Source organism: Acomys minous (assembly GCF_964271855.1).
Source record: "Acomys minous genome assembly, chromosome: 10".
NCBI lineage: Eukaryota > Metazoa > Chordata > Mammalia > Rodentia > Muridae > Acomys > Acomys minous.
Window position 1 is genome coordinate 101,498,677 of NC_140491.1, and position 23,299 is coordinate 101,521,975.

The 23,299-nt window shown below is 38.0% G+C and overlaps 1 long non-coding RNA gene across 2 annotated transcripts in view; it reads left to right on the top strand.

Moving 5' to 3' along the window:
- Positions 1-1,920: 1,920 nt before the first annotated feature.
- The window catches only part of LOC311606769, a 61,396-nt gene continuing 40,017 nt past the window's right edge, over positions 1,921-23,299 (top strand). For both annotated transcript variants that reach the window (XR_014782431.1, XR_014782432.1), the window contains exons 1-3: positions 1,921-2,730; positions 10,488-10,628; positions 13,246-13,344. This is a non-coding gene — a long non-coding RNA (uncharacterized lncRNA). The remainder of the gene's footprint in view (positions 2,731-10,487; positions 10,629-13,245; positions 13,345-23,299) is intronic.

Genomic DNA, 23,299 nt, shown 5'->3' on the forward strand with positions numbered 1-23,299 from the left:
AAACAAGCATTCTGAAAATGAGAAAAATCATCGAGTATTTATCTTTTTGAGTCTTTTAAAATTCACTTACAAATATGATTTCCATGTCATCTATTTTTCTGAATGTCATTATTTCTTCTTTTTGTAACGGTTGTATAAAAATCCCACTGTGCGTCTGCACCATATTTTCCTTATTTGTCAATCAGTTAACAAGTTCTAGGCTGGTTCTATGTCCGTCTCCTGCTTATTGTGAGCAGTGCAGCTATATACACAGATATTCAAGTATAAAAATCTGACATCTTGGTAGCCATCACATCAATATATTGAAATAAAAATGTAAGTGCAGTTTAACCACTCACTAGTTGGGCTATTTAGATAAGAGATTCCAAGATAGTGTCTAACTGAATCTGGAGATTGTAGGGAGGAGGTGGGTAACACTGAAGCCAAGTGTGAGCACATTTTATCTGTTCTAGGAGTTGTAAATAAGGGAAATAGCTACATTTTGTGATCTGAACACTTGATGACGTCTCCTGAGGAAAGAGAGACCACTGCTTGTGCTGTCATGGTTTCATTTCCACACCTGACTTCATCCCAGAGAACCATGGTGCCCTTATTCAAAATAAGAATTGTTTGTCAATAATTTGCATATTCTTCATTTGGAGTACCAAGACAGGAGGTACAAATGGAAATTGTCAGGAGAATGAATATATGTCCTTCTTTCTTTACAGAGTTTGAAAGATACATCCTCAAAATTTCCAAAGGCTGCTGCTGGCTAGTGATAACTTCATCATGCGTGTGCATGTGTAATGCGTTGGTGTAAGTATGCAAATGAAGAGATCAGAGTAAGATATTGAGTCTTCTTCTATTGTTCTCTGCTTGATTCGTTAAGACGTGCTGTTTCTTTGAAATAGAAGCTGCCCATTCAGCCACCTGGCTGGCCAATGGGCTCTCAGGATCTATCTGTTTTCCAATGGTACAGGCACTATCAACCATGTGTAGCTTTTATGTAGATGCTGGCATTCTTGGGTCTTCCTGCTTATAGTTCAGTTATCTTACCTACTGAGCTATATCCCAGGCATCAATAATTAAATTTTAATATAAACAGATTAGACTAATCATTTTGATTGTTGTTCATCAAGATATAATGCAGTTACCATGTACTTCTTTACAATATATCTTTTGTGACTTTATACAAAGGCTAAATTTAGCATTAGTAGAAACTAGTTCTTGGGCCACTAGTGCTTGAACACTGTAGCTGTAAATAAAATGCATCATAAGTGATTCTTAGAGTTGGGAACCCTTCGGGTAACTGGAGATTTTCAGCTTCAGGCTACAAATACTAGTGGCTATAACCATGATTTGATTAACATTGCATTGAATAGCCAATAAAGGATCTGTGAGACCTCTTGACTAATGTTTTATTTCGCTCTCTTAAAATTTCTTTTTTTTCTCCTTTATTAGTTTATTCTTGTTACATCTCAATGGTTATCCCATCCCTTGTATCCTCCCATTCTTCCCTCCCTCCCATTTTCCCCTTATTCCCCTCCCCTATGACTGTTCCTGAGGGGGATTACCTCCCCCTGTATATGTTCATAGGGTATCAAATCTCTTCTTGGTAACCTGCTGTCCTTCCTCTGAGTGCCACCAGGTCTCCCCCTCCAGGGGACATGGTCAAAAGTGAGGCCCCAGAGTATGTGAGAAAGTAATATCCCACTCTCCACTCTACTGTGGAGAATGTTCTGTCCATTGGCTAGATCTGGGTAGGGGTTTAAGGTTTACCGCCTGTATTGTCCTTGGCTGGTGCCTTAGCTTGAGCGGGACCCCTGTGCCCAAATCTGCCTATCATAATGTTCTACTTGTAGGCTTCTAGGACCCTCTGGATCCTTCTACTTTGCCATTCTCCCATGATTCTCTCATCTAGAGTCCCACTAGAATGTCCTCCCCTCTGTCTCAGTTTCCTGGTAAGTGAAGGCTTTCGTGGGACATGCCCCTTGGGCTAATATGCAGATATAAGTGAGTATATACCATTTAAGTCTTTCTGCTTCTGGGTTAACTCACTCATTATGATCATTTCTAGCTCAATCCATTTATCCACAAATTTCGGGAATTTCTTGTTTTTAATAGCTGAATAGTATTCCATAGTGTATATGTACCACAGTTTCTTTATCCATTCTTAAAATTTCTTTTTTGTTTTTTATCAAAATAAATAGCATATTATCTACTCCACATGGAGAGAGCCAAGCTGTAATCTTGGCAGATCCAACAGCATATTGTCTAAGAGTTTATGCTTGTTTAAATACATGCATTTTCATACCTCAGACTGATTGCCTTTATGGTTACTTTACTCTTTGCCACATCTATGATCAATATTTCTCATATACTTTATTTAGAGATTAACAGCTGTATTATGTATTTTGTTGTCATAAATTCAACAACCATCGCAAACCTTACCTAAAATTATCCCCAACTTAAGTTTGCAGTAAGAAGTCTAGAATTAGGCCAGCTTGTATCAATCAGTATATAAGTAACCCATGAGTTCCTCAATATAACACTTCAGTTTGCTTTTAAGCTTACATTCATTCCTGCACTAAAATACACAATGAACTAAACATAGTTCTGCTTGCAGAAGGAAATGATCTCAAACAAAAGAGTGCAAATGCAGCAAGGAATGAAGGCATTGGTTGGATCACATACGCCGCTGTGTGTATGCAAAGATGAGCTGATGTTACGGAAGCAAAGCTGGAGAAACAGGTAGTGATGACTTGGATTATAACATTGCACAAAATAGATAAATGCGTTTATCTATTTTCTCATATAAACAAAGTGTATATCCCTTCATTTTTATCTTCAATTATTTTTACATTGACACGGTTTTATTGCTAATATAATTTCTGTGTGGTTCAAAAAAGTAGAAAGGTTTTTAACTTTCTCTGTCCACAAATTGCCTTACTATGTAATTTATATTAAATGCTGGCTTTAAAAATTAGTCTTATTTTGAAAGGGATTTAGCAACTGAAAATTAAGTAGTAACATATTAAATTGCACAGGGTTATTATTGGCATTAAAATTTATTTTAAAATCCCATTATAGTAGCCAGCTAGTAAAACTAATGGGATTCACCTTGAAGACTTTTTAAAATTAAAGTCAAACACTAAAGCAAAAATGAATAACAAGAAGTTGGATGCTTACATTGCCAGTTCCTTGTTCCACAACTTGCTAACACAAAGTGACAGAAACTGTGATTTAAAGCCACGCCCACTCAGTTTTACCTATAATGAATGACAAAATGTTGGAGCTTGTGTGACTCTGCAGATTCCTTTGAAACATTTGTTTCACTTTATTTGTATTTCAGAAAACACTTGTTTATTTATGGAATAGAATGCTGTTGAATGCATCGTGGTCCTCCTGACACTGCCTCCAAATTGCCTTCAGTGTCTTTATGCCTTGCTAACAACATTAAAAACAACAACAATAACAATTTGCTGTGTATATTTAAGGTATAATACATAGAGGTTTGGAATACAAAGATATATATCAAAATTCAGTATCACATCTCAAAGTATCATATCAAGTTTATCAAGTTTAACATGCATTTTACTTTTTCTTGCGTTTTTTTTTTTTTTTTTTTTTTTTGGGAGGTGGCAAAAAAATGTTTTTAAAAATCTGCTATGTACCAAAACCAAAGCCAGATGCTGGGGACACAAATACAAAGGAAACTTTTTTAGTCCTTGTCCCCTGGGGCTTGCAGTCTATTGGGAAATATGGGCAGGTAAACAATCATAGAGATCTGGCCACCTGGGAGCTGCCTTGGCACCCAGAAAAGACGCCTGACCTGGACTCTAGACAGAGGCTTAGTCGTGGGTGGGCGTGGGGGAGGTGAGCAATCAGCTGGTCCTTCCCCTGCATCCCTCTAACTCCCGCTACACCTCTTCCTTCCTGATATCATTCCACATCTGCTGCGAGTCTCACGCTTCCCCTTCATTTTCAGGCTTGTCTTTCCTCTAATTGTCCTCAGTGATCTCGATTTTCCAGACCACACACGAGTCATCTGGGCACTGTCTGATCGTGAGATATGAAAAGTGCAGCCTCAGAGAGCCTTTAGACTCTATTCTCAGGCTTCTGTAAACTCAGACTACTCACATGTATAAGAGAAATAAGACTTGAGCTCTTTATATATTTTTGGATATTGGACCTTTTTCAGATGTAGCGTTGGTGAAGATCTTTTCCAAGTCTGCAGGCTGTCACTTTCTTCTGCTGACAGTGTCTCCTGCCTTACAGAAGCTTCTCAGCCTCATGAGGTCCCATTTATTAACTGTTGACCTTAGGGTCTGGGCTGTTGGAGTTCTGTTCAGGAGGTTGTCTCCCGTGCCAATGAGTTCCAGGCTCTTCTCTACTTTTTCTTCTAACAGATTTAGTGTCTCTGGTTATGGGTTGAGGTCTTTAATCCACTTGGACTTGAGTTTTGTGCATGGTGATGAATATGGGTCTGCTTGCATTTTTCTATATGTAGACATCCAGTTAGGCCAGCACCATTTGTTAGAGATGCTATCTTTTTTCCATTGAATAGATTTAGCGTCTTTGTCAAAAATCAAGTGTCCAAATGTGTGTGGATTTATTTCTGGGTCTTCTATTTGATTACCTTGGTCAACCAGCTTATTTCTATGCCAGTACCATGCTGTTTTAATTACTATTGCTCTATAGTACAGCTTAAGAAATGGGGCTCAGAATTAAACAGAGAATTCTCAGCAGAGGAATATTGAATGGCCGAGGAACACTTAAAGAAATGCTCAACCTCTTTAGTCATCAGAGAAATGCAAATCAAAATGACTCTGAGAGTCCATCTTACACCCATCAGAATAGCTAAGATAAAAAACTCAAGTGACAACACATGCTGGCGAGGATGTGGAGAAAGGGAGAACACTCCTTCATTGCTGGTGGGAGTGCAAACTTGTACAACCACTTTGGAAATCAATCTGATACTTTCTCAGAAAACTGAGAATAGGGCTACCTCAAGACCCAGCTATTCCAGTCCTTAGAATATACCCAGAAGACACTCCACAACACAACAAGGTCATATACTCAACCATGTTCATAGCAGCCTTATTTGTAATAGCCAGAACCTGGAACCAACCTAAATGTTCCTCAGTCAAAGAATGGATAAAGAAACTGTGGTACATTTACACTATGGAATACTGCTCAGCTATTAAAAACAAGGAAATCCTGAGGTTTATGGGCAAATGTGTGTAACTAGAAATGATCATCCTGAGTGAGTTAACCCAGACTCAGAAAGACTCACATGGTATATACTCACTTATAATAGGACACTAGCCCAAATCCTATGAAAGTTTTCATTTACCAGGAGATGAGGATAGATGTAGGGCCTTTCTATTGGGACTCTAGGTGAGGGAAATATGGGAAAATTGGGAAATAGAAGGATGTATAGGGTCATAGAAACTCAAAAGAAAAACATCATGATGGGCAGATCTGAACCCAGGGAGTTCTGCTCAACCTACTGCATCAACCAAGGACAATACATACAGTAAACATTGAACCCCTATTCAGATCCAGCCAACGGACAGGACATTCTCAGCAGTTTCAAGAGAGCAGGGACTGACTCTGACATGAACTCTGGTGCCCCATATTTGACCACTTCCCCTTGGTGGAGAGGCCTGGTGGCACTCAGAAAGAGGATAAGCAGGCTACCAGTCTGAGACTTGATAGGCTGTGACCTTAAGGTGGGGAAAAAGGTCCTCTTCTGTCACAAACCTCGGGGTGAAAGATAGAGAGAGGGAGGAATGGGAAGATAAAAGCGAGGGGATAACAATTGAGATGTAATGTGAATAAATTAATAAAATAAAATTTTAAAAAAGAAATAAAACTTTGTGAAGGTGAAGGAGCTTAACTGACTTGTAGGTCATGTCAACTGAAAGCCCCACTTGCAGGGGTCAGCTCTATCTTCCCACTACATGGGTTCTAGGGATCAGACTCAGGTCTTCTGGCCTAGAGGCTAGTCTCTTTACCCACTGAGCTATTTGGCCAGCCCGGGGCCCAGTGACTCTTAACTCAGGCTTTCAGTGATACCTTAAGCCAATCTGTAGGAGAGATAATAAGTTTTAGACAGCCAAATGTGTGTAAGTGTGTGTGTGTGTGTGTGTGTGTGTGTGTGTGTGTGTGTGTGTGTTCATAGTGATGAATGTCACTTAAGTTAATATTACTATGGCAGAAAAGTAGACAACTGCCACACTTCTGTAATTCATTGAACTCATATGGGACTACAGGAAATTCAGGGTATACTGAAAATGCATTAAATGAATCATGTTATTTGCCTTGTATCATGTAAATGAGACATCTCACCAACTTCTGTGGGGATATTGAGGAAGGAGAAGACACTTGGTATGGATGCCAATTGGATAGCTGCCAGGAAGGCTGCTAAAGACCCTATAAAAAGGCTGGCTGTCTCCATCTTGGCAAAGAATTAGAAGGCTCCAACCCTGCTGGTTGAGAAGTTAGGCTTAGAATCTAATTACATCTGAGGGCCATTTACACCATTTACACCTTGAAAGTCTCATATTCAATTCTCAGTGCTTGTTTGGTATAGCTCCCTGGCATATAGCAAGGATAAGATGGATTACAAGAGAATGTGGTGAGCTGAAATATCTTCAGTCTGGAAAGCACAAGCTGGGTTGCCTACTTACTAATCTAGTGTCTAATATGAAAAAGTTGTTGCCCTACCAAGTTACCTAAATGTATGCTTCTGTTTACTCATCTGCAAAATGGGTATACAAATAATCCAGAGAATTAAATGTTAAGCACAAAATCACTTAAAATTATATTTGGACCAAGGAGACCTCAACAAGCACTTATTATTATTATTATTGTTGTTGTTGCTGTTTTAATTATTACTTCTACAAATGTTATTAACCAGAGAGAACAAAATGAACACAGGCATCATTGCATCACAACCCACAGAGCAACACAAAGGGATGACAGAGTTCTGTGGAGTACTGGGAAACTCTCTGCCCAGCACACATCAGAGCTTGCTGTTAGCATGCTTTAAATGTACTACTTCAACCAAATAGTCTCAGCAATTATGCAGTAATTCAAGAAGCAAAGGACATCCATCCCTATATAAAGAGATGCACACCACAAAGAGTAGGTGTTGGAATTGTAGCTATATAAGGGTATGCCTATAAAAATTGTAGGATTTATAGGTATAATTCTCATGAGCCACTATCAGTCTTTAAAACTCCCCATGGAAAGAATAGGACATTTGTGAGCCACCAGGCATTTGTACCTCTCCCAGGTCATAGAGAGTTAGAACTCTCAGCTGATTTTTATCATGCAATATCTATTATATGCAGATGATAATAGGAGTTAGTATCACAGGCCACCAGCTGCACATGTATACATTAATTTCTAGCCTTCCAGTATCTGTTGGCTCTTCTACAAGATTTTATTTCATTAAATATTTTATTTATTAATGTATGGTATGGAATAAAATATATATGTATACATATATACATACATATATGTGTATGTATGTATGTATGTATGTATGTATGTATGTATGTATGTATCTGGAGCAAATGCCCATATGTGCACATGTGGAAGCCGGAAGGGGTATCTGTTGTTTTCCACATTATTTTTGGGCTTAAGGTCTTTCAATAAAAGTGAAGGTTGCTGTTTTGGCAAGGGGGAATGGTCAATAAGTTCTTTGATCAGTCTGTCTCTTCCACACAATGCTGGGATTTGGGACATGTGTGCCTTTTTCCTGTCTTTTTATTCAGGGGAAGGGACCTGAACTTCATTCCTTCTGCATTCAACAGAAATTGTTCTTGCTCACTGAGGATCTCCTCAGATGCCAAACTTTTAATTTTTAACTAGTTTATTATGCATATGCCTTTTTATGTGTGTATGTGTATGGGGTTTGTGTGGCACCCATAGAGGCCAGAAGAGGGCATATCCTGAAACTGGAGTTATAGGCAGTTGCTGACTGCACTATATGTAAACTGGGACTTGAGTCCAGGTCCTTAGGCAGTGTGTCTTCACACTTTTTTTTTTTAAAAAACAATCTCTACTTTGAAATAACTTTAGCTATTCAAGGCAGGATAAAGATAGTATAAAAATTTCTCATAATGCCATGTACCTTCTTCTTATAATCTTACCACTTATGTAAAATAGCTTAATTATCAAGAGTAAAAATTGATATCAGCAAACCATTATTATTTAGGTTGAAGTTTTTAACCTGAGCTTCTCCAGTTTTTTAAAATTCAATTGTTCTATCTTGCTAGCCTCCTCCCTCCCTCTCCCTCTCCCCTTCCTCCCCAGCCCTCTATCTCTGCCTTTCTCCTCCTTAACAAGTCTTTGTTTTTACCACCTTGATTCTTTTGAAGATAATTGGTTTTGTGAAGTATTCTTCAGTCTACATTTATCTAGTTATTTTTCATCTTAGGAATAAAGTTTTGAAATTTTGCTTGGAGTATTGCAAAAATTCATATCTTATATGCTTTATATAAGCTAGCTCCTGAGCTCCATCAGCCAAACTACTGAAGATGTTTATGTTAGTAACTGTGTTTAATTAGAATTAGGAAATTCTGGCTGTGTTCACTCTCTATGTTACAAGGTGCTCCACTTTGAAACGATAGACTGAGACTGTGGAAATTCAGTTTTTCTTTATATTTTCATCCAGATTTTAGAACCAGTAGTCGATGTGATCAGCAAGGCTTATTGATGTAGCGTTTGCTTCCTAGCAGTCCTCTATATCTTAGAAGCCACTATGGGCATGAGCATGGCGACTTAATAGTATATTGGTGTGTGATTATTACCCACTTCCAAGGGAAAAGAACTGATAAATTAACTGAGGACTGAGTTGTCATGGAAAAGAAAAAGGCACAGTAAATATTTTTCTCCAAGAGACTGGAAGATCCTTGATCTACCAAGCAGGGGTTGTGGCACACAAATCTATTCATGGGACAAAGAGACAGGATGGTTTGGAATGCCAGGTCTAAACCAAACGCTAGGAGACACTAATTTTTCTTCCTTGGGTAAAGTAACCCTTTTATGTCAATAGTTTTTTTTCTTGACATTAACACCGACATCTGAAGTCAATTAAGTTTACAAGGAAGGAGGACACTTTACATTTTACCTTTTTGTTTCTCTCTATCGTCAGGACATTATATTTACTCATGCCTCTTTCAGTTCAGATGCTTTATTGGGACCTTAATATCTTCTATGGCACCATTTTAAATGTCTGTCACTTTTGTCAGACAAGGTTGTGCCAACTCCACTTTGTAACCTATATACGGCCCAAGGTCTACACAGGTTGTTGACGCCATTTAAAACATTAAACTCCAAAGAAGTAACTTTCTGATAGTGTTACTAGCATGCTATATCACATTTATTGAGAGTTAAGTAGGCATCTGAGCCAACTGTGGAAACACTACGCCATCCTTAGAGGATATCCTCTGAATTCCTAGCAAATGGCTTCTGAACACACTCCTACAGTTTGACTCATCAGTAACCTAACAATGGCACAGAACACATGCTTCTACAGTGTAATAATCAACAACCTAACAAGACTTCTCCTTTCCATGTAGAAAGCTGAAAAAGAAAACACCATCAAATTAGTATGGATGTTAAGCTATTTATTATTTAATGTTCATTTCAGAGAAGCAAAGTGCAGAACACAGGATCCTCTAGTCAATAATGAGCATCTTAATGTAGCAGAAAGAATGTGGTGTGAGCCTCATGCATTCATATTTATGGTTCGCCTCACACTTTTATTACCCCTGAGACCATGAGGAGGTGACCCAGCTGCCCCTGGTGCCAGTTACCTCATACAGAAAACCTCATATAGAAAACCTCATATAGAAAAGAATTTTTTTGATGACAATCTCTAACATAATTTTCTTGTCTAAAGCATTCACTAAAATTGCTCTTACTTTTCTGAAGTTTTTAATATATCAGAATTTGTTCTCAAAAGTAATGATACCTACAAACAATTATTTAATAAATCATTATTATTTCATAATAAGAGTATTTTTTGAAAATAAAAAACAAAAACATCTATATACTTGGTCCTTTATTTGAAACCTAACAGGAAATGTATATTCTGATATTTACCCCCCATCCATTTTTTTTTATGAGTGAATTCTAGGTAATTAGTCTCTTATGAGTTTCATGTGGTTTATTCTGGAAACATTTATATGCCAAAGGCTCACTCTCCAACATGGTGGTGGACAAAATGGCAAAACTTTTAAGAGATGCACATAGTAAGCAAGTCTGGGAATTCTGCCCTTAGATAAGATTAATGTACTTGGCAGGAGCCTCTTTCTTTATTATGCAGGATGATACAATTATGATCCCAGCACTCAGGAGACTGCAGCAGGAGAATCACAGTTTTGAGGCTAGCCTGGGCTACATAACAAGACTTGTTCTCACAAGAAGAATAATCAGAAGGAAAAAAATGTATTACTATAACAAGAGCAAACTTGATCCCTGACTTCCAGGTCTCATTTTACTGCATCTCTTCTGTGTGCATCCCCTGGTATTCCTGCTGCGTGGTGCTGGCCTGATGCATCCCGGAGGGGCCTCCGCCAGATATTCAATCGACAGGACCAGATTATCTTAAACTTCCAGCATCTACAACTGTAAGATACAATCCCTGCCCCCCTTTAAGCCCTTAGGTCCAAGTACTTTGTTGTGGCAGTAGATTGATAATTTGAGCAAAATTAGGAAATGGTATTGTCTGGCATTCCTCATGAGCGGAGATGAAGTTATCTCAGGCTAGAGAGCTGTAAGATGGGCTATCACATCTCCATATAATACCAGAAAGGAAGAACGGAAAATTATGCTTTCCCACCTTCCTTTTTAGCCTCAGATTAAATATTAGTACCTTAATAATGATTTTATACCACAAGATGGCTGACAGGTTGGAGAACAAATGACACATCAAACAGACAGATTAGGTGTGTACTAGTGATTTTGTGCAGTCACTCAAATTCAAATCAGTCAACCCACTGCAGATATTCACTGGAAACATTGATGGAGAACCAGTGTAAATTGCTCTCCATTTAGTTGGGAGAAGGGTTGATATATAAATAAAAATAAATACATTACAAATTAAAGACAAATTATGCTTTTTAACTATGATAATTAAAAATGTTTTTAGTTTCTGTGTATGAAGTAGTAGAGAAGGAACCGAGGGTGTTCTGCACACTGGACAAGTGCTCTACCACTTGGTACTTGATACTTAATATGTTGCTTGTACTTATAATACCATGTTTCACACATATCTATAACAAACTTTATCATTATAACCCTGTTACTCTTTCATATCCATCCATCACTCACTGAACCACTTCTTTCCAACATGACTCTCTCACTCACCTTCATGTTTTATTTGTGTGTGGACAATGAGTTTAATTGGCAATATTTGCACAAGCCTGGGTGGAAGGCTATGCACCGCAGCAAAGGAATCCTATCAGAGTCATACCACTGACAAAAATGAGAGCTGCTTCCCCAACAACCATTTACTGCCATTTGTCCTTCAGGGAAGGGTGAGGTCTCACAGGCTCCTCCCTCATTCATGATGAGTGGTCATTGATCCAATCACATGAGGGTCTGTGTAGATAATCCCAGCTGCAATGAATTCATGTGTGTGGCGGCTGTGTTGTGTCCACATGTCTTTTTGTTATGTTTCTTCCCTTCCCCCTGGTTCTTATATTCTTTCTGTCCACTGTTCTGCAATGTTTTCAGTGACTAAGAGTGGGTGATATATCTGTTCTACTTAGGGTCAGGTACTCCATCATCAATTTTTCTCTGCTTCTTGGCCATATTTTAATAAGCTTATAAGGCAGAGGCCTATAAAACAACCTTATATTTGAACAACTGTGATACTGTCATAAATCATGAGAGGATCATAACTTCGGCACTGCTTAAAGGATGCTCAGAGACACAGAAAAACAGCAATTTTACTTGGAAGAGAATCCTTGGATTATTCCTATGAACCCAGAGAGAGTCTACCTACTTCCAGGACCACACTATCCTCTGGCCTCTCTTTGTAGCTTAGACAGGCTTCAAACTCATAACCTTTCCTTTGTGCCCTCACCTCCTCTTCACTCCTGAATAATGAGTCCTGGAATTATAAGTATACATTATCATAAATATTCATAATATATGTATGAGTTATAAGTATGTACCCCCATTAAAGGTAATAAATAAGGTTTCCACATACCACCTAGAGACAGCAGTCAACGTCTTATATATACAAATATCTATATTAAAGCAAATGAATCTTCCAAATTGACACTTTTCTTTCAGTCTCCCATGTGATGGTTAACCTTGTTGTCATCTTGACTTACCATGAAACTAATCTCTCGTGTGTCTGTCTAAAATTAGCTAGATTAGGTTACTTGTAGTGTGGATGGACTCCTATGTTCACATGGGTGGTACTTTGAGCTACGCTTCTGGCCTAAAATGAAAAGGAGACAGCAAGCTGAGCACAAGCATGAATCACTGCTTGTTTCCTGGCTGTGGGCACAACATGACCGCCACCTCCTGGTCCTCCCACCTCTCCTTCGCTGTCATGATGGATGATGGATATGTGTCCTTTAGTATTGTCAACCAAACAGAATTTACTAAGCTGTTTTTGCCAGGTACATTGTCACAGTAATGAAATAAGTAATGTGCCACTCAAATCTATTTTATGGCTTAGAAATGAAAATCCAAATACTCTCAGACTACATTAATTACTCCCCATTGAGCCTCAACAGCTATTAACCATCTTGATTTGATATGCAAATCTCAGCCTGCAATTTTCAAACTCACTGTTCTGAAAGGGACAATGTTCAATAAAGTCAACATTAAAATTTAACCATTGGCCTTTTTAGATGAGGAAATCTTTTAAAATGCATCATTCAATTTAAAGGGAAAACACTAAACATTGTTTTAAGAGCCTTTTGTGATTTCCCATGAGCAAATGTAAGTTAGATAATGAACTCTTTCCATATTGATTATATCTCAAGGATGAATGACTTGGCTTCATATTCATGCTAAGGATGATCTTTGGTATTTTAGTCTTTTTTAAAGGTTGTAACAAGTAAATTTTTTAAATGGGGCACAAATGCAATGTATGAAGTTTTCATTTGGGAAGGAACATAATGGAAAAGCTGGTGAACATTCTAGAAAAGTTCTGTTCAATAACTTTTGATGCCAACAAGTAGTGGAAACTCTGCTTATAGGTCATGTTTTCTTTCTTCATTCTAGTTTCATCATTTACAATGGTATGTGGCAGTGAGATCAAATCTACACTCTACAACACACTGATCCCGCTGAAAACTGTTTCCGTATTTAATGAAACTTAAGGTAATTGAAATCAGTCCTTTTGAGGTGTCATTTAGAGCATCAGATGGTTTGTCTAAGCTGATCGTGTCATAGGTAATCAAGGCAAAACTGAGGTTAAGACTTGTTCCCCAGTCCAATATAGAAAAATATATAAATGTAACACTGGGAAAGGGATTTATGTGTGTACAAAATCTTCCAGTACAGGGGTCCATGGCTTGGAATATTGAAGGTCTTGGCATCACTGAATCACTGAAGATTTTTCCTGATGACTCATTTGGCTTGAGTCGACAGACCTGAGTTTAGAAATTCAATCAGTGACTAGCTTGTTTGGTGAGCTGTTCTTGTAATTAAATAAAACAATCCCGAGAAATTTAATTCAATAATGCCTGCCCACCAGTAAGCTGGAAGCCACACTTTGTTGGTTTGTTAAAAGCAAATTGCTGGCCCACTGCTCTTTAAAAATCAAATTTAACATGACAGGCGAGTTGTTCCTAACTTCCTTAAGGGCATGGGCAAGTAATCACAGACCCTCAGATATCTACTGTGGTATAGAAAAGACTCATTAGCTTCATAATAGCCCTTTAGTGACAGTGACCTGATCTGTAACTTGTATCCTCCTCACTTTAACTAAAAAAATATGCAAAATCACATTTCTTAGATCTATGTTAAAGTATAACTGATCTCTATGTCCTTATACTGTCATATATGCCTGCCCCTCAAGTGCAATGAATGTAAAAAGATTAATGAGAAGGCCCATAAACGTTCACACAAAAGGTTCTAGTTAGAAACCAAGACGTTTATTAACAATAAAAGATCAGGTTCCATCTATCTAAATTAGTCCCCAATCCATAAATATATTTATCATAAAGTTTGCCATTGCAAAGACGAATTAATTATTAGTACAAAAAATCACTTTTAACAGGCTGAAGACAGATCACTGGCAGAACTCTTGCTGAAAACATGCAAGGCTATTGGGTTTTTATCTATGCCAGTGGCATGCTGTTTATATTATTGTTGCTCTATATTAAAAATTGAGATCTGGGATGAGTTTCCCCTGGAAGATCTTTTATTGTACAGTATTTTTTTTTTTTTAGCTATTCTGTTTTTTTTTTTATAAGTTGAGAATTGATCTTTCAAGGTCCGTAAAAAATGCATAGGTATTTTGATAGTATTGCATTGAGTCTGTAGATTGCTCTTGCTAAAGTGGCTATTTTTGGTTATGTTTATTCTCTCAATCTACAAGCATGGGAGGTCTTTCCATTTTCTGATGTCTCCTTCAATTTCCTTCTTCAGAGACTTGACTTTTTTTTTCACATATGTCTTTCATTTGCTTGGTTAGAGTTACACTAAGACACTTTATATTATTTGTGGCTCTTGTGAAGAGTGGATTAAAAATCTTAACAACAACAACAATAACAACAACAAAAAACCCAGACACATTAAATCTGTTAGAAGAAAAAGTGGGGGAGAGCATAGAACTCATTGTCATAGGAGACAAATTCCTGAACAAAACACCAATAGCTCAGGCTCTAAGAACAACAATTAATAAATGAGACCTCAAGAAACTGAAAAGCTGTAAGGTGAAAGACACTATCAATAGACAAAGGCAACAGCCTACAGACTGGAAAAAGATCTTCACCAACCCTACATCTGACAAAGGGCTAATATCTGAAATATATAAAGAACTCAAGAAATTAAACACCACCAAACCAAATAATCCAATTAAAAAATGGAATACAGATCTAAACAGAATTTTCAACAGAAGAATATTGAATGGCCAAGAAACATGCATAGAAATGTTCAACATACTTAGTCATCAAGGAAATGCAAATCAAAATGACTCTGAGATGCCATCTTACACCTACCAGAATGGCTAAGATCAACAACTCTAGTAAGAGTACATGGTGGTGACAATGGGGAGAAAAGGAAATACTCCTCCATTGCTGGTGGGAGTGCAAACTTGTACAACCACTTTGGAAATTAATCTGGCACTTTCTCAGAAAATTGGGAATAGTGCAACCTTAGGACCCACCTATATACCTGAGACCCTGGGCATATACCCAAAAGATGTTCCACTGTAAAACAAGGACAGTTGTTGAACTAAGTTTATAGCAGCCTTATTCATATTAGAAAGAATCTGGAAACAACCAAGATGTCCCTCAGCCAAAGAATGGATAAAGAAACTGTGGTACCTTTACACAATGGAATACTATTCAGCTATTGAAACAAGGAAATCTTGAAATTTGCACGCAAGTGGATGGAACTAGAAAGATCATCCTAAGTAAGGTAACCCAGACCCAGAAAGACAAACATGGTATATACTCTTTTATAAATGAATATTAGCCCAAAACAGATCTCCTCCGAGACACTTCATCCAGTGGTGGAATCAGGGCAGATACTGGGACTCAAAGCTGGAGTCTGGGAGGGAGTGCTGAAGGTTATAGGGAAGAGTTGGGTTATGGAAAGTCTTGGAGGGGGCAGGAGCTCCCACAGGAAAACCATCAAGGCCTGCGGATCTGGAAACAGGGTGGCGCGCACAAGCTGAGGCACCAACCAAGGACAGTGCATGCAGAGAACCAACCCCCCCTGTTCACATGTAACAGATAGACTGCTGATTCTCTACATGTAGGGGGGGGGCGGTTGACCTCTGACATGCCCTCTAGTGCCCATGTTTGGTCACTGCCCCTTGGAAAGATGAGCTATCAGGCACACAGAGGAAGGGGAGACAGGCTATCCTGATGATAACTAATAGGCTGTAGCCAGACAGTTGTGCTTGGAGCCTACCCCCATCAAAGGTCTAGGGGAAAGGAATAGGCAGATGAGGGAGGGAATGGGAAGATAAGAGTGAAGGGATAACAATTGGGATGAAATGTGAGTACGTTATAGTAAATAAATATACATTAAAAAATATGGTTCAGGTCCCTGTGCTTGCAAGGCAACCATTTTACCAACTGAGCTATTGCTCCAGCCCATAAGAATTCTCTTCTATAGCCTTTCTTTCTTGTAACAACACTCTGACAATAGCTAGCTGCTCTCTTTAAGATACACATTTTTCTGTCTCTTCAGTATTCATGTGCTTTGTATTCATTAATTAAAGTAAACTTTGTTGGTAAGTGAAGGCTTTCGTGGGACATGCCCCTTGGGCTAATATGCAGATATAAGTGAGTATATACCATTTAAGTCTTTCTGCTTCTGGGTTAACTCACTCATTATGATCATTTCTAGCTCAATCCATTTATCCACAAATTTTGGGAATTCCTTGTTTTTAATAGCTGAATAGTATTCCATAGTGTATATGTACCACAGTTTCTTTATCCATTCTTCTATTGAGGGACACTTAGGCTGTTTCTGTTCTGGCTATTATGAATAAGGCTGCTATGAACATGGTGTAGCAAATTTTCTTGTTGTGTGCTGGAGCATCTTCTGGGTATATTCCAAGGAGTGGAATAGCTGGGTCTTGAGGAAGCCCTATTCGACACAGGGGAGGACATTCTAGTGGGACTCTAGATGAGAGAATCATGGGAGAATGGCAAAGTAGAAGGATCCAGAGGGTCCTAGAAACCTACAAGTAGAACATTATGATAGGCAGATTTGGGCCCAGGGGTCCCGCTCAAACTAAGGCACCAGCCAAAGACAATACAGGCGGTAAACTTTAAACCCCTACCCAGATCTAGCCAATGGTCAGAACATTCTCCACAGTAGAGTGGAGAGTGGGATATTACTTTCTCATGTACTCTCGTGCCTCACCTTTGACCATGTCCCCTGGAGGGGGAGACCTGGTGGCACTCAGAGGAAGGATATCAGGTTACCAAGAAGAGACTTGATACCCTATGAGCATATACAGGGGGAGGTAATCCCCCTCAGGAACAGTCATAGGGGAGGGGAATAAGGGGGAAATGGGAGGGAGGGAAGAATGGGAGGATACAAGGGATGGGATAACCATTGAGATGTAACAAGAATAAATTAATAAAGGAGAAAAAAAATAAAGTAAACTTTGTATTCTACAACTTAGAAGAGAAAGAACCTAGCCATTTTTTTCATTCTATACTTTCACAGCTGTCGGACTAGAAAACAAACGAGAAAGATGTCTGCACAATGAAAATGAAGACAAAATGTTCTAATTAATAAGAAGGAAACAGAACAGAATTTTGAGATTCTTAAACTTCATATGATATACTCTAAGAAAGTATAATATATATTTAGTCAAATATATGTTTTTTTTTCCAACGCTGGTATCTAAACTTGGCTTGTTAACACAAGTGCAGGTGCATTACCAAACAGTGTTTTCACTAATCCTTCTGGTTCAGTCTTAATCCCTCTTTCAACCACTGCTGGTTCTTTGTTTCTCTGTTATAAGACAAAAGTTTCTGGTTTTACACACGTTGCTTTCCAATAATAACATGTTTATTTCTGGATATACTCATGTTTACTATGAATATACCAGCTGTGTATTTGTTATTCTTTAAATTGTCTTTTCATTATTTGATAGACGTTCATATATATGTCTGTATATCTGTATATGTATATCTACACATGTATATTGTCTGTATACATATAGCCTGAAGGATCATATGTATGCATATACATATATGCATATGTGTATTATATATATACATATATATATACATATATATATTGACTGTGGAATCATTTTCTTTGGAAACACTTCCTAATTAATTTGTCTTTTTATGAAAACTATTAAAACTTAGATAATTGAGCATATATGCGATATAATGGCATGAAATTCTAACAATAATGGACATTCTGACTTATAATATAAAAAATATAAGACAGTATACTAACTTATGTTTCCATAACTCCTTCACATACACCAATGATCTGAAAGAGAAAATGAATACAACCCTCACACACTTTAAAAGAACAAAGGTTGACACAGGGCCTTGAGATCTATAAAGTTTGGTCCTGGCCAGAAAGTCCTGCTACAGTAAAAATGAAGCTCAGACTTGAAGTCAAGTTTTGAGACTTGAGTTCCACTTCATAACGCATGAGATGAAATAATTAGAAACTTCAGACATGTAGTTGGCTGGGAAAGAGATGGGGTAGTGGGAAAGGAGAAGGAAGAAACACCAAGTCACAAGCCTACAAAAATATCTGCTTGAGTGTCTTTTAAAATTCCACAGAGGAACAAGGTAAAAGCTCCAGGGAGTGGATGAGCTCTGGTTTGTGAACCAACTCGTAACTCACAGCTGTGATGGGGAAAATGATAGATCCAATTACAAAACGTCTAGAAGGTTTCCTATAGTTAGTGGCTGTTGCACTGCTTTTGTTTATGGTACAATGCCAGGAGGAGAACAGGGGATAGCCACAGACAGGAATTGTTGTTTCCTCCACATATTACTGTCTTACTGCTTTTTTCACTAACAGTTTATGTCTCAAGGAAGCTGAACCATAACCATTCATCAACAACTTTAACTTGTCATTTCAGTCAGGAGCTGTGAGGAAGGTCTAGGCCTTTACAAAGAGAATATTAGGGCTTGTTTTACTGCCTTGTAAACATTCTCGCCACATAACATGACCAGAGAACAGGAAGTATCCCGGGCATTCACTCTAGTGCGCCATAAAAATTATCAGATAATAGCAGAGTAATAGTTTTGTTTTGTGTTGTTCCAAAGTAATTTGTGTTGGTATTGTACCTGACATTGGAGAACAATGATGTCATTCAACTACAGAAGAAAAATATATACAGCCACGTGAACATTTATAAACCTTCTAGGAATAACAGCAGGTTGCACTCATTTTAAAGTCATTCAGTACAATCATCAAATTAATTCATGTTTTTGCAAGAAATGAAAGCCATTTCAGTTAATAGCAAAATTGTTCTGCTCAGCCAGCAGCAGAGAGATGGATTCAGCTGCGTTGGCTTTCTGCACAAACTTGGCCGTACCCACTGTGTGTTAGCAATGCTCAATGAGTGCGTTTAGTTTCCCTGCCCTGTCTTAATATGATAATGAGCATATGGTCATATTTTCAATACTTGCCATTAAAGGTCTCAAACTTCGCAACTTTAATTATAGTATCATGAATCTCAAAACTGACTAGAGCCCGTGGAGATTTTACACTCAGTGTGTTCAATATTTGGAGTCTCCATCAATTTCTAACCATCCATTCTTAGAAACAAAATAACAAAAATAAAAAAGGAGCACATACATTCTCTAAATTAAGACTCCATTACACAAATAAAAAATAATGCGCAAAATGGAAAAATTTAAAGACAAAAATTAGAAATTAAACTGTTTTATGGTTCATCTAGGGTATGAATATTTAACTATGGATACAATAGACTGTACTTACAAATATTTAAATCAAACATTATTTAATAGGTTCAGCTAATGCATCCATCACTAAACTCTTGGGAAAATGTCCCAAATGACTTGTATCTCTACATTGCAAAAATGATTTTAGTAAACAGAGAACACTGGATTTTAGAATTCAGTTTTCAACATAACATTAATTTGAATGTTCTCCTGTGTAAACATTCTGGAATCTATAAAATTGACCAAGTAGCACAGTGTAGAAAAAAACCCATCTTATTTAAGTTACATTATTATGAGGTAATTTTGTTGTTGTTGAAGTGAAAACAGTCACACATTTTTGTCATATGTTTCCCTAGTTTCATAGAACAAAATTATTGTTTAATGGCAGCTCATATTTCTAAATGATCTTTTATTATGAAAAGAAAACAAAGCATGGAGCCCTCTCCCATAGAAGTGCCACAGTCTTAATTCACTTTACATACACCAATGGTTTTGTGATTTGTTTTTGTTTGTTTTTGGGGACAGGATTTCTCTGTGTAGCATTGCCTGTCTTGGACTCACTTTGTAGACCAGGCTGGCCTCAAACTCACAGAGATCTACCTACCTCTACCTTCCCAAGTGCTGCACCACCACACCTGGCTCATACATCAATGTTTTAAAATTCTTTTTTTTATATTTTATTTTATATGTACGAGTGTTTTGCCTATGTGAATGTGCATGTACCACGTGAATGTCTGGTGCCCACGGAGATGAGATTAGATTCTGTGGAACTGAAGTAATGGATGTTTGGCAGCTGCCATGTGATTACTGGGAATTGAACCTGGGTCTTCTGCAAGAGCAGTAATACTCTAAACTATTGAGCCATCTACCCATCCCACCAATGTTTTATAAAACTAGCAATGTCTGGTGTATTAAATATAAGTTCCTGAATGTATAGACTCTTTAACAGAAGTTTCCTAAGACCACTGAAAAACAGGGATATATATGTTATGGTTCATAACAGTGGCAAGATTACAGGTATGAAGTAGCAACAAAAAATAACTCTATGGTTGAGGAGTCACCACAACATGAGGACTTATATTAAAGGGTTGACAGGTATAAAATACCTGTCAGATGTATGTTCTAAAACAAGAAACATTTTATTTATTTTTCAAGGGGTTCTTCCTTAATGAAAGTCACCCAAGAGGAAGTCTTTGAATTTCAGGGCTACAATACAGAGTTAGGCAGTATGAAGCAGACCTTTACTTGATTTCCAACTTCCCGGTCATGTGAGGTAGCGGATCTTTATATCTCTAAACCTGAGCTTCTTCTGAACAGTGAAAATGACAACAGTGCCCATCTTCTCCAGATATCACTGTGTTTGTTACATATAAATGTTCTACTTACTATGGGTGCTTTGTAATATAATTAGTTGAAGAACTCAAGATATACTCCATATGCAGAAGACTTTAAAATGCTGTCAATGCTATGCTTGCGTCATACAACTACCTAAGGTCCAGAAGAAATGTCTAGAAGAGTGGTCCTCAACCTTCTTAATACTGGAACCCTTTAACACAGCTCATCATGTTATGGTGATCACCCGCCTCAAGCCGTCAAATTACTTTCACTGCTTCTTCATAATTGTAATCTTGCTAGTGTTATGAATCATATCATATCTTTGTTTTCCAGTGGTCTTAAGCAGCATCTGTGATAGGATTCTTCAACCCCTAAAGGGGTCTCAAGCCACAGGTTGATATCCATTCATGTAGAAAAATATGATTTTCCCATGGGGAAAAATCACAAGTGTTCCTTTAGCTATTCATTGTATGTGTTATCTCCAGAAGCATCCTCTACCAGTCAACAACTAACATGGCGCAGAGAAGTAGCTACCTGAAACAAAATCTATTAACCCTGTTACAGCGTGGCACAGAAGAAACGAACACATTTTGAAATGGTTTTGGAGTTACAGAGCTTGATAGTAATCGTTATTTGTTCTGAAGCTGGTGAACATCAAACTGGTAAAGAAAATATATAAACTGTCACCTAGGAGTTAGCACAAAATAAAGCCCATTGGTGAGATGCCTCCTGTAAAGCTTAAGAGCTGCAGCTTCCTACATTGTTTAGAAAGGTCCTGAAGGTATTTGACTTTAAAGATCTTTGAACTTAATAGTCCTGCACTTGTTCAAAAGAAATCAGGGCACAAGCTTTAAGGTTCATCTCGGCTCCTTAAAGAGTCATCACGTCAGCACTTCGTCACTATTAGTTAAATCTTGTGCAACAGAAAAAAATTGAATTTCTTGCTACTTGAATTTTTTTAATCTTCTAAAAATATCTGATTTATTTTAAATCTCCTTTTGGGTATATTTTTCATGTGTGTTTTCTGAGAACCCCACTTAAAATACAAACCAAATTCAAACAAGCCAAGAGATGGAAATTTCCATCAACCAATGTCATAGATGTGCTTTGTGATAATAAAGTCCAAAATATGTCAGAGGAGGTCACTAAGCCCGCTTTCTCTGAATTGGATGTGGAGCAGAGGCTCCTGTCTGACAGCATTTGAGTCATGGCCTTTGTTACCTTGGTAAGCATTTCTTTTTTTTTTTTCTCCAGGCAAAAGCAAATTTTGTCCACATTTCAAATGCCATAAAGTTGATAAATTAGGTTCGAGTTGCCTTTATTGTGACTATGTCCCCAATTATTCCAGGAGCGAAAATATCACAGCTTCTATGTAAGATGGGTGTCTAGAAGAGTAGGGGAACAGCAGACAGCCCACTGCCACAGAATAAATACCTTAATTTTGTTTTCTCTCCAGGTTCTTCCACAGACTATATAGTTTAAAGAGGTATCTAAGGCTGGGTGTAGAAGCAAATGGTACCATAGGCTCAGACATTTGTATGCTTGATTCCCAGTTGGTGGACTGTTGGGAGAGATTAGGAGGTGTGGCCTCGTTTGAGTGGGTGTGGTCTTTGTGGAAGAGATGCTAGGAGTGGGCTTTGAATTTTCGAAAGCTTATGGCAAGCCCAGGCTTTCCCTCTACTTGTTGCCTGAGGATCAAGACATAAAGCACGAGTTTCCTTTTCCAGCACCTTGCCTGGCAGACTGCTGCCATACTCCCCACCATGATAACAATAGACTAAACCTTGGAGACTAAGAGCAAGACAGTGCTAACTGATTTCCTTTGTAAGAGTTTCTTGTTTATGATGACTCGTCACAGGAACATAGCACTAAGACATGGGGTCACATGGATGAGCCACTACACTTTGTTCATAGTTCCTATTTTCATTTTTTTTCAGTCTTATTTTCAAACTCTACCAAATCTCCCTCCACCACAATGACATCTATTCTGTGTCTTCTTTTGGTTCTTATCTCATGGGAATATCTTCCTGACGTTAAACATTTCATCTCATTAGAAAGAAAAGAGCATGTTAGACATACGCATGAAATATTCTACTGCTCAACAGTACTGAACAGATCACAGGATCCCAGCATCCTCACCAAGTCCTCTTAGTGCTGTGAACCAAACAGCTCTCAGGAAATGCCAGAAAGATCTATACTGCACGACCTCGCTCCTGAGATTTGCAGAAGGGGTAGCTTTTGTCATCTGTCTTGAAAATTCCCAAGGGGAGGAGAACAGGACCCTACAATAGCCAGCAGTAATAAGCATATCATATTCCTGCATCTCAGAGCCTTTGCAGTACAGTCTGCCACGCTGGAGGCAGTTT